Below are 13,067 nucleotides of genomic sequence, written 5' to 3' on the forward strand. Positions count from 1 at the left end.
CCAATGGTTACCCCGGGGTGGGACGCATTCTCGAACCCCCTTCTTGGTCGACGTTTCTTCTTCTTCAATCCTCCCGAGCTGGTGATCGTTTCTTCCTTAAAACGCTACGCTGCAATTCTGCTGATGGCTAATCGCTGCTCAAACTCTGCCGATGGCTACCCTGGGTTCCCCAAATATACTTCTCAGATGAGGCCGTTATCTCCCGCCAAATCAAGGTTAGCCTTTGTTTAACTTTTGGCGGGCTTGTTGCACAGCGGGGTAGTTATTATATTTAAACTGCTTTCGGGATGGCCGGTGATGGCCACCTCTGGTCTGGAATGACCTTGCCTTTTGAATGTCCTCTTGATGTCTTTAATGGGTCTCTGATGCTCCCCTTATATGAATATAAAACTGTTCCCCTTTGTCTGGGTAAAAATTTAGATGGCCTTTATCTACAGGCCGATCTGACTGGATCTGCATCCAATCTTTATGTATGTGGCTGTGTCTGGTTTCGTTTTCTCAGAAACGGCTTCCAGAACTTACTGTGGGTTGAATCCACAAAGGCTGTCTGGGGACTGCAGGAACCATTTTAAAGTGTCCCAATAAGCCGGTTACGGGGTCTGGCGGCCATTTTATATGCCTTTTTTTCTGGGCTTCTTTTAAAACAGTCTTTTAAAATCAAGGCCTCTTCTGCCAAAGGACCCTTATAGTACAATATTAATTTTGCAGATCTTACAGTCCCCCCTGATGATACTATAACTTGCTTGAAGTATCATAATTCTGGGTGAGCAAAATTTTCTGACTCTCCATAATTAAACCATCCCCTGCATTTACCTATCTATGACCCCACGACACATGCATTTCCCATTTCAGAAAACCTACAGTGTACATTAAGCATCTATAGATGGCAATACCTTGGAGTTAAAATCTGACACATTCACTTCCAGGGAAGGAGGAGGGTCTAATACCCCTACACCACCTGGTTCATACACATTATCTTTTATTAACAACAACTCGCTCAATAAAACTTCAATAGTGAAAATAAAGTACACACACAAAATACCCATGAACAAACATCTAACATAGAGGAGGGAGGGAAACTTTAACTTTATACATAGTAGCAATAAATCTAAACGGGTGTCTCTTCTTCTACCCGCACATAATGCTCTCTCCATTCTCCCCTGTTCTCATACTTCTGCGAATTTCTGACCTTCTTACAATGTACAAACAGTAACTAAATCACAACAAAAACCTGACACATTACAAGGATGTGAGAGGCTATCCTAATCCAAGAAGGGACTTCTATATTTGCGAACAGATCCCACCACGGTGGGGTTACTATATCTAATATGTTTGCCCCTATCTCTAAAGTCTTCTGCTCCAGTGTGTAAAAATGTTTCTCTGAAACGACAACGGCTTTTAATATCTTGGTGAGGTGTTCAGGGAGAGGGGGAATGATATAGCCAAAATGTGCAACGAATCATTGCAGATCGGTGAAATTCTCTTTAACAGTGATGTGAACAGTGGAAGGTTCAGGAATGGGGACAATTCGCTCTTGGGCCACTTGGACTTCTGCCTTGGGCTTGAAGCAGAAAGTGCTGTCACTCACCGGACACCAGCCGTGCTGTCCATGTTGGTAGTGGGGCGCTGCAGTGGTGACACAGTATGTCCCACCTCCTATATATGCCACCTGCGGGGGCACATGGCCTTGTGCCATTGCCTCCATGGTGCAATTTATAGGCTTCGCGCCGGCAGTTCTGAACTCGCACTGTGGTTTCGAATAGGCATTCAAGTGCTGGGGGCACAGGATGATGTGTGCTCCCCGGCTCCAGCACCCCGAGAGGTCAGTACCCGTCATTGCATGCTCCCATCGAATGACGTAAGGTGGGACCGCTGTGTAGTGAATGTGTGTACCCCCCTGAATGACTCCAATGTTCTCCACCCTGTATACCGGGGCGGGTCTAGCTGTCTTTCCCATCACCGGCATTCTTACCACTATACCCATAATGGTGTGATTAGACCGTCCACACTCCACTGGGACTGGGTAGGCCTCTGAAGCTAGTCTGAGCTGGCACGGACTCAATGCGTTCTCAGAAAGGTGGAGGGCTGTAAGGTGCTTGTTGCTGATCCAGGAGGGGACTAAACCTTGTTTTAAATCCTCCAGATTACTGCGGCCCTTGCCCAGTAACCACGCCCCATACAGCGCACAAGCTTCGCTCTACGCAGCCTGATCGGACGCATTCCGATCCTCCCTGATGAGAGCATTTACCGTTTCAGCGTGTTTCTCTAGCTCAGCAATAATTTCTTTTAAGTGTAGTGTCATGGCCTGGTCCTCATGTAACTCAGAACCCACTACCTTATTCTCGTCAGTCAGTATCTTTCGTAACTGTGTTTTTAAACCATTAATCTGGGTCTGCAGCTCCACGTCATCCAGAGTGTTGATGACGGAAGTCCCTGTGTTAAAAGGTGTGAAAATATCATTTACTGTACCCCTTCTTTGTCTCCCTACCCTGTCCAAGACCTCATGTGGTGTGGTGTACAATCCGGCTCTGTCTACATCAGCAAAGTTGAATTCGTAAAACTGCCTGAACATGTTTGTTAACAGGACCTGGTACAATTGCTCCGTTTCCTTGGGGCACCACTCTGGCAATCGCACCTTGGTGAGGTTTAAAATCACCGAGGCCACCGCGTAGTGCACCCCTTGGTACAGCACCTGACCTGTGGGTACTAATACCAATCCGTTCCTGGGTCCCTTGGTAGTGGTGGGGCACCCTTCCTTGCGGGCTTTGGCTACCGGAATCGTGGGCAGGGGCTTGCGGGGGCGGGTGATGAGCTCAGTGGCGTTTACTGGGATCTGAGAGTATGGGACTCCGCACGCCCGTGTGCTGACGTCCCACCTCATTCCTTTCCCAGCATCCTGGTACTGCCTTTGGAAAAAGATGGAGATGCCTGTGGGGCAAGCGCGTTCTGAACCCCACATACAGATGTAAATCCCCTCATCTGGTTCCCACCATTTGTCCCAACAGACACTCAACCCCCCTTGAGTCCCCGTAATAGTCCGATGGGTATTGTTACCCAGTCTCTCCCACTCGACCATGGAGTCCTTCATGGTTTTGCTCAACTTGCGCAGCCACCACCATCGGTCCAAAGGAACATGTCCAAGACATACCAGGCAAATCTTCTTCCTGACGGTAACTCTGACTCTGGGTGCGATGACCCTCACTCGGGGGCACATTAAAGAAGTCTCTCGGTACGCAAACCTGGACTGGCTGGAGTATTCCGTAGAGTTCGACCCCAGCCATCCTGGCCACCTCCCTTCGTGGAAATAGGTGGCTGTCTCCTCAACGCCCCGCGCGCCCGACCCATCGGTCGCGATGGGGGCTGTGTTCCCCGAGCACCCGTAAATCGTGGAATCCTTGGTGCGGCCCCGATAGGCCCAGCTACACCCGATTACCGCGAATGCGACGAGAATCCCTCTCATCTTTTTGTTTCCTGTAACAAAACTAAACGATACAGCCAGGCTCCCGAGAGATTCTGGCTTAGGTGAAGGCATGATCAGGTCTTTCGACCTCGATCCCAAACAACACACATGCCGGGCAGATTCCAAAACTACTTATAATACTAATCACTTTAATATTTACACACCTTAAACTTAATTAAACTTATGTACAGCGCCGCCCGTCCCCGGGCGGCTTGCCTAACCCCTGTTTGGACTGCAGCTTGCTGCTCCTTGTGGCGGTGCTGCACTGACCTGTGGCTTGGGTCCCCCGCAGCCTTTTGCTGTCAATTGGGGACTGCGTTTCGCTAGGGATTTCCCAAGTCGGCGTTTACTGAAATCGGGGGAATTGGGCCAAGGTTTTACCGGCTGAGGCATTCGAGACGACCTGCGAAGAGGTACTTTGGGCGTGGCTCCCTTAGCAAGTGGACCTTCGGTTGGGACTTTAGCCCTCACAGCCCGTGGCACCTCCACGGCTGCCGGCTTCGGCTCTCTTCCCTCAGGCTCCGCCCCTTTGGGATTTGGGTCTGTGGCAGACAACTCCTCCTCACCTGTCCCTACAGGTGGAGGATCTCCGCCCCCAATTTCTACCTCCCCTAAGCTTGAGTCGAGGGCGGGATCGCCGTCCTCCGACTCCACCTCCTCCAGAATCGTGTCAAGGGCGGGGCCTAGCTGTTCGGGCTCCCCCCCGATGGCGTTCGGATCAGGAGGAGGGCCTTGGTCTTCGGGCTCCTCCTCGTCCGAGTCCCAGGCTAGTGGGGAAACCTCCCAGGTGGGCGGGACAGCTTCTCCCTCCAGGCAGGCTGCGGTTCCAGCCTGTGGGGTCTGTGACTTGTTGCATGCCTCAGGCTGAGGATTTTTGCCCTCAGACCTGGCCTCAGTTGTTGGTTCTTTTGCGCCTGGCTTAAACAGTTTGCACCGCTTTATGTGAAACCACTTGTTGCGTCGGGGTACCTTCACTGCGCGACTGGCGGGGACCGGTGTATCTTGCACCGATTCCTGTCTATCCTGGTCTGTGTCTCTCTCACCAGCGCGGAGGGTCAGATCCAAGAATTTTACCTCCCGCCGGCCGACCCGTGCTTTCGTTGGGTTGACCTTGGCGTCCTCTATCCCTTTCACACTCGTACCCGCTCCCCAGAGACAGTGATTTCTCAGGTCCACGAGGATCCCGTGTGCTACCAAGAAATCAGGCCCAAGGACTCCCGTTCCACCCCCTACCTCCCACTTCATTAGTGTACACTTCCACGTGGTGCAGAGTGGTCCTAAATGAATGGAGAGGGGAATGGAATGTGTGCCAGCCTGTTCTTCGCCCGTGAAGCCCGACAGAAAATATGGAACCCCGGTGGACAGAGGCAAGGCGGTGGGGTTATCTGCGTGGATCACGGTACACGATGCCCCCGTATCCAACAAATAGATCCCCTTTACCTCCTCCACCTCCATCTGCACGAGGGGTCGCCTCCATACATCATATCGCAGCGTGCACAGGTAGACGGGCTGCGCTGGCTCTGGTCATTTGGGCACAGCAGTCGGGGTTTCGGGAACGACAAGACCAGTGGTGACAGCTATCTTCCCCTGCACGATTGTAAGAGACCGCATTGTCTCTAAAATTGATTCTATCGCAGCGGGATCCATAGCTGCACCGGCTCCCTTTGCTGGGACAGGAGCTGCGGCTTGTGTTTGGGCTGGTGCTGGGGCGGCGGTCTGGGCTTGGGCTTGGGCTGCGGGAGATTTCCCTTTATTATCCTTCCACGGATTTTTACAGTCCTTGCGCCAATGTCCATCCTTCCCACACCCGTAGCAATTGAGCTTGGCTTGGGCAGGGTGATTCCCCTCCTGACGCCACTCCTTCTTACTTGGGGCTGCGGGTTTTGCCTCATGCGCCTTTCCCTTAGAGGGAGGCACCTCCTGACTTCTACAATTCTTGTATGCAACGGTGAGCTGGCAGAGCACCGTTTCCTCCGTGACACCGGGACCTTGGGGGTCAAACCAAGATTTGGCTAGGGCCTGTATCTGTGGCAAGCTGTTGGCAACCAAGCAATGCAGCCAATGAACCCGCTGTTCGGCGTTCATTGCAACCCATTCAGGCATGCCCGGACAACTGCGTCGATACACTGGCCACAGCCTTTCTGCAAAAACCCATGGGGGTTCTCCAGTTAGCTGCACAGTCCCTTCCACCCGTTGGAACGGATTACCGTCGTCCACTCCCATAACTTCCAAGACCTCATCCCTGAGATCCGTATACCCTTTTTGCCCCCTCTTACTCTCGTCTGAGAGGCACTGAAGGATTGTGCTATCCAGGGAGAAGAGCAGCATCTTTGCCTGTTCAAGATCATCACAATCATTGATGGCGGCTGTCTCCTCTATCTCCCTGAAATGAACTGAGGGATCTCCCTTTGCTGTGAGTCTTGGGAGGTGGCTCACCATGGATCTTAGTTGTGGGGCAGCGTAGGGCACCACGATCTGGTTCACGTGGGGTCCGGCATCGCCATTTGCGGCGTTGGGACCGAACCTCTGGTGCCGAGTCGGACACATTGGTGCCGGCTCTGGCTGCGCTACCAGGGGCTGTTCCTCCTCCGGTACCACCTCGGCTACCCTTTCTTCCACCACCCCCTTTTTGGGCCAAGCCTCACTATAGCTCGGTGGGGCTGAGGGTTCAGTGGCTGGTGCTGCAATTACTTCGCAGGGAATCGGATGTTTGGATTCCTGCAAAAAGTCAATCTGACTTGCTTTTGGGCTTACGAGGCATACCATGCCTTTGGCCTTAACCAGGGCCATTCTCAGATCCTCTATGGTCTTTTGGCAGGGGCTATGGTCTGCGCTCTCAAACCCGTGTTCTAGGGACAGCCTGTAAGCTGCCTTGACTTCCACTACTCTTTCCTCCTGCGCTCTTAGCTGTTGTGCGAGGCGGGCGTTTTTCTCCCGTATTCTCGCTTCATGGATCTTTGCCTCAGTAACCTGGCATTCCAGATACTCTATTCTAGCCTGATGTTGGCTGGCTACAACTTGGCATTCCTGATTCAGCGCGTGAAGCACTGTGATGAGTTTTTTCCCACCCATGGCCTTTTCCTCTATCTCTGCTGCCTGGGTAGTGATCTTGGCTGCCTGTGCTGCAACGACTCTGTCCAAAATCTGGACCTGTTTCTTGTAGCACATCAGCCACACTGCCTTTTCCACTGACTTCTTATGCTCTTTGCTCTCTGTCCACCTGATGGCTGCGTCTACCGGACGCCCATCCAGTAAGAGATCGGAAATCCACTGCTTAGTGAGATTTACCTTGCCAAAGAAATAATCTGCTACCCTCTCATCCATTGCATTTCGACCATTCAAACGTCGGTCTAATACATTGCAATCCTGCTGCCAGTGTCCTGCCGTGGTCGCCATTTTCTGTAAGGGGTTTTGTCTCCGAGATCGCAGAGGTTTCTCTCGCCAGAGGCCTCTTTCTCTCTTTTGCACAGTAAAATCTTGAGTGGTTCGACCCACTCGCCCCTTAGGTTCTAGACACTGGACTTAGGTGCAGGAACTACAATGCAGAGAATACTCTTATAGACCAAGTTTAATGAAACTAAATGAAATTTTATTGCATAAGGAAAAACAAATCAAATGCAAGCAAATAAGAGGGTACATGGGAGAGAAAAACAAATCATAACAATACAGTACTAGCTAAAATAGATACAGGCATATTATACTTTACAAAAGTCATCATGAAATGGGGAAACACATGGAACATCGAGGGACAACAACTCATGTTAATTATACCCAAAATGCCCACCCCCTTTAACCTATCTAGATCCGATTATGAAGAGCCAAAAACATGCTCACCAATCCAACTAGGAATTGCAAGGTTTTGAAACAGGTCTGCGTTTTGATCCCCTCAGGCGTCCTGTTTCCTCATGGTCAGTGGAGCCACAGTGGGCTGCGCCACACTTCTCCCGAGTTGAAGGTCATGGGTAGGCTGGACACCGGCAGGCCTGGATATCAGCGGGGACAGAGACCAGCTGCTTGACCCCGGTTGGAAGCCTCTAGCCGGCTTTCATATAGGTTTCTTCTGTAGTTTTCTATCCTCTTGTTTCGTCAACGGCCCGGGGTTGGTCGATGATCTCCCGATGGTTACCCCGGGGCGGGACGTGGACTCGAACCCCCTTCTTGGTCGACGTTTCTTCTTCTTCAATCCTCCCGAGCTGGTGATCATTTCTTCCTTAAAACGCTACGCTGCAATTCTGCTGATGGCTAATCGCTGCTCAAACTCTGCTGATGGCTACCCCGGGTTCCCCAAATATACTTCTTAGATGAGGCCGTTATCTCCCGCCAAATCAAGGTAAGTCTTTGTTTAACTTTTGGCAGGCTTGTTGCACAGCGGGGTAGTTATTATATTTAAACTGCTTTCGGGATGGCCGGTGATGGCCACCTCTGGTCTGGAATGACCTTGTATTGTTTTGAATGTCCTCTTGATGTCTTTAATGGGTCTCTGATGCTCCCCTTATATGAATATAAAACTGTTCCCCTTTGTCTGGGTAAACATTTAGATGGCCTTTATCTACAGGCTGATCTGACTGGATCTGCATCCAATCTTTATGTATGTGTTAGTGTCTGGTTTCGTTTTCTCAGAAACGGCTTCCAGAACCTACTGTGGGTTGAATCCACAAAGGCTGTCTGGGGACTGCAGGATCCATTTTAAAGTGTCCCAATAAGTCGGTCACGGGGTCTGGCGGCCATTTTATATGCCCCTTTTTCTGGGCTTCTTTTAAAACAGTCTTTTAAAATCAAGGCCTCTTCTGCCAAAGGACCCTTATAGTACAATATTAATTTTGCGGATCTTACAGGGGCCTCAGCTATTTACAATCTATATTAATGGCCAAAATGAAGGGACCGAGTGTAATGTATCCAAGTTTGCTGATGATACAAAGTTAGGTGGGACCGTAAGCTGTGAGGAGAACACAAAGAGTCTGCAACGGGATATAGATAGACTCAGTGAGTGGGCATTAAGGTGGCAGATGGAGTATAATGTAGGGAAATGTGAGGTTATTCACTATGGTAGGAAGAATAGAAAAACAGAATATTTTTTAAATGGTGAGAAACTTTCAAATGTTGGTGTTCAGAGAGATTTGGCTGTCCTCGAGCAAGAAACACAGAAAGCTAGCATGCAGGTACAGCTAGCAATAAGGAAGGCAAATGGCATGTTGGCCTTTATTGCAAGGGGGCTGGAGTATTAAAGTAAGGAAGTCTTGCTACAATTGTACAGGGCCTTGGTGACACCACACCTGGAGCACTGTGCACAGCTTTGGTCTCCTTATCTAAGGAAGGATATACTTGCCTTGGAGGCGGTGCAACAAAGGTTCACTAGATTGATTCCTGGGATGAGAGGGCTATCCTATGATAAGAGATTGTTTAGAATGGGCCTATACTCTCTGGAGTTTAGAAGAATGAGAGGTGATCTTATTGAAACATACAAGATTCTGAAGGGGAATTGACAGGGTAGATGCTGAGAGGTTGTTTACCCTGGCTGGAGAGTCTAGAACTAGGGGGTATAGTCTCAGGATAAGGGGTAGGCCATTTAAGACTGAGATGAGGAGGAATTTCTTCACTCAGAGGGTTGTGAATCTTTGGAATTCTCTGCCCCAGAGGGCTGTGAATGCTGAGTCTTTGAGTATATTCAAGGCTGAGATAGATAGATTTTTGGACTCTAGGGGAATCAAGGGATATAGAGATCAGGTGGGAAAGTGGAATTGAAGTCGATGATCAGCCATGATCTTATTGAATGGCAGAGCAGGCTCGAGGGGCCGTATGGCCCATTCCTGCTCTTATTTCTTATGTTCTTATGAATCAGCAGCAAAGGCAGCAGCACAGGATAAAGAGCGCGGGGCTGTTGAATTCCAAAGGAACAGCAAAAGCAAGGAGTGACAACATAGGACTGCAGGTAGGTGAATGGTGGGTGAGTATTAGTGTTTTATTCTCACTAACGTAACTAGATAAACAAATTAATATAACAATAGATGATCATGTGACTAAAGACTTTAAATAAGAGAGCGAGAGAAGTAGTCAGAGATAAAGCTGCAGCCCGGCACTGAGACGCAGTACCAGGCTGCGCGATGGCGTCCACGGATCACGCCAAGGGCTGCCACGGAGGTTTGACCTGGAGGTGGGCCAAAAAAAATAAAATGGCAGTGCGGGTCGCGGCCGCACCTCCCTTTAATTAGCACACTGTAAGCTGAGGTCGGCCCGGCTCGCGACCCGCGAACCGCGAGGCTGGTGCTGACACCGCCCGCGGCAGCGTCGTGGAGCGCAGCCGTATTTCTGCCATGGGGCGGTAAGGGGTTGCAGCGCACAACTATGATGTCATTGCCAAATTTCTCGGGAGGCACTATGAGGGCCCCCGCCAAGGCGATAAGCCCTTTGTGCCATGTTCGTGCCCCCCCCCAGAGGTGCTAATGGTAGGTGCAAAGGAGCCGAATTTTGCGGCCTTAGTCTTAAGTTTATTTCTGTAAGTTAGTTAATAGTCTATTAAATAGACACATGGCAGGGCAGTTCAATGCCACGGAATGCACATCCTGTGCCATGTGGGAAATCCAGGATGCGTTTCGTGTCCTGGATAACCACGTGTGCAGGAAGTGTCATCAGCTGGAGGAGCAGCTAGCATCGCTGCGGTGCATCCGTGAGGCTGCGAGCTACGTTTCAGGAGGTGGTCACCCCGCAGCTGAGGAGTGCGCAGGCATCGGGGAACGGGTGACCGCCGGACAAAAGAGGAGGACCAGGCAGGTAGTGCAGGAGTCCCCTGAGTGCAACTCGCTCTCCAACCACTATTCTGTTCTGAGTACTGGTGAGGGCAATGGTTCCTCTGGGGAGTACAGCCAGAGCCAAAGTCTGCGGCACCATGGGTGGCTCAGCTGTACAGGGGGGAGGAAGAAGAGTGGGAGAGCAATAGTGGTAGGGGATGGGATAGTTAGGGGAGCAGACAGGTCTTTCTGCAGCTGATAGTATGTTGCCTCCCTGGTGCCAGGGTTAAGGATGTCTCTGAGCAGCTGCTGAACATTCTGAGGTGGGAGGGTGAACAAGCAGAGATCATTGTCCATATTGGTACCAACGACATAGGTAGAAAGAGGGATGCGGTCTTGCAGGCAGATTTTAGGGAGCTAGGAAAGATATTAAAAAGCAGGACCTCCAAGGTAGTAATCTCCGGATTACTCCCGGTGCCACGTGCAAGTGAATATAGAAATAGGAGGATAGAGCAGATGAATGCATGGCTGGAGAGATGGTGCAGGAGGGAGGGCTTCAGATTCCTGGGGCATTGGGGCCGCTTCTGGGGGAGGTGGAACCTGTACAGGCCGGACGGGTTGCACCTCAACAGGGCTGGAACCAATCTCCTTTCGGGGAGGTTTGCTAGTGCTGTTGGTGAGGGTTTAAGCTAATTTGGCAGGGGGATGGGCACCAAGATGTAACATTAGAAAGGGGAAATAAAGTGCTCAAAGGGTTGGGGGAGGCAGAGAGCACTAAAGTAAGAAATAGTAAGGTGGGATCAAACTAAGAGAGAACACAGGATGGTCTAAGATGGGTTTACAGTGTATGTATGTGAATGCACGAAGTGTAGTAAACAAGGTAAGTGAGCTGCATGCACAAATAGCCACATGGGAATATGATGTTGTGACAATAACTGAGACTTGGCTCAAAAAACGGCAGGATTGGGTATTAAACATTCCTGGTTATATGGTGTTCAGGAAAGATAGGGAAGGAAAGATAGGAGGTGGTGTGGCAGTATTGGTTAAGGAGAATGTTACAGTGCTGGAGAGGAAGGATGTCCTGGAGGGGACAGAATCTATATGGCTAGAGTTAAATAATAGAGCTGCCATTATACTACTAGGTGTATTCTATAGCCCACCAAATAGTGGGAAAGATATGGAGGACCAAATTTGCAGAGAAATTATAGAGTAGTAATAATGGGGGACTTCAACTATCCTAATATAGACTGGGATCGTAATACTGTAAAGGGCAGAGAAGGGGAAGAATTTCTGAAGTGTGTTCAGGATAACTTTCTTGATCAGTATATTTCCGGCCAGACGAGGGAGGAGGCATTGCTGGATCTGGTTCTGGGGAATGAGGTAGGTCAAGTGGAGCAAGTACATAAGAAATAGGAGCAGGAGTCGGCCATTTGGCCCCTCGTGCCTGCTCCGCCATTCAATAAAATCATGACTGATCTTCTACCTCAACTCCACTTTCCTGCACTATCCCCATATCCCTTGATTCCCTTATTTTTCAAAAAATCTATCGATCTCTGTCTTGCATATACTCAATGACTGAGCCTCCACAGCCCTCTGGGATAGAAAATGCCAAAGATTCACCACCCTCTGAGTGGAGAAATTTCTCCTCATCTCAGTCCTGATTGGACGACCCCTTATTCTGAGACTGTGACCCCTGGTTCTAGATTCCCCAGCCAGGGGAAACATCCTCTCTGCATCTACCCTGTCAACCCTGTAAGAATTTTGTATGTTTCAATGAGATCACCTCTCATTCTTCTAAACTCTAGAGAATATAGGCCTAGTCTACTCAATCAGAAAGCAATAGAGCAGGTTAGAGATGGGGGAAATAATAACCTGAGTGTGACAGGAAGGGACAGAATGTTTAAAAATAAGAGTGCAACAGAAAATGGGACCAAAACCAGGAGAAATGGTAAAAAGACAAAGGTAAAAGCTCTATATGTGATTGCATGCAGCATTTGTAACAAGATAGATGAGTTGACAGCACAAATAGATACAAATGGGTATGATCTGATCGCCATTACAGAGACGTGGTTGCAAGGTGACCTGGACTGGGAACTGAATATTCCAGGATATTTGACAATTTGGAAGGATAGACAGAAAGGAAAGGGAGGTGGGATGGCTTTGTTGGTAAAGGATGGGATCAGTGCAGTGGTGAGAAGTGATATTAGCTCAGAAGATCAAGATGTAGAATTGGTTTGGGTGGAGATAAAAAATAATGGCCCAGAAATTCGGGTCGGGGGCTTCCCGCGGGTGTAAGCCCCTGACCTGCACTTACCTTGCGTGCTGGCCGTTGAGCTGTGGGGCCCCGTGGAATTCCGATCCAGGGCCTCCTCCAACTGCCGGCGCGCAGTGCTTGCATATAATAATTAATAATAATAATAATTCAACTTTATTGTCATTGTACAATGCACAAGTACATGAACAACGAAATGTGATCTTGCAAGCTCCCATGAGTCCAGTACAAATAACATTAACATTAAACGTAAATAGCACCGCCCTGGGAGAAGCAAAGCCGCTGCGTCTGTGCGCGCCGCCATTCCATTTCCACCTGTCCGACAATCTACAGCCCAATGCCCGGGCCTGCTCACCAACCGCCCCTCCTTGGGGCTCTTTCCGTGACCTTCTGCACCTGGTCTTCCCTGATGGTTACCCCTCCAGGTACTAACCAGGCCTGGCTCTGCTTAGCTTCCAAGCCTTCGCCAGTGACCCTGTCCCTAGTCCCAGGAACAGGGATCACGTGGGCCATGGAGAGCCAATCGGAGCAGGGAATGCTTCATTCATAAGTTTGACAGGAAGGGCTGTCAAACTTATAAATACTACGAGCTGCAAAACATCACTAAATC

This window comes from Somniosus microcephalus, chromosome 7 (assembly GCF_052327205.1).
Source record: "Somniosus microcephalus isolate GS21.2 chromosome 7, FLI_Smic_1.0, whole genome shotgun sequence".
NCBI classification, from domain to species: Eukaryota; Metazoa; Chordata; class Chondrichthyes; order Squaliformes; family Somniosidae; genus Somniosus; species Somniosus microcephalus.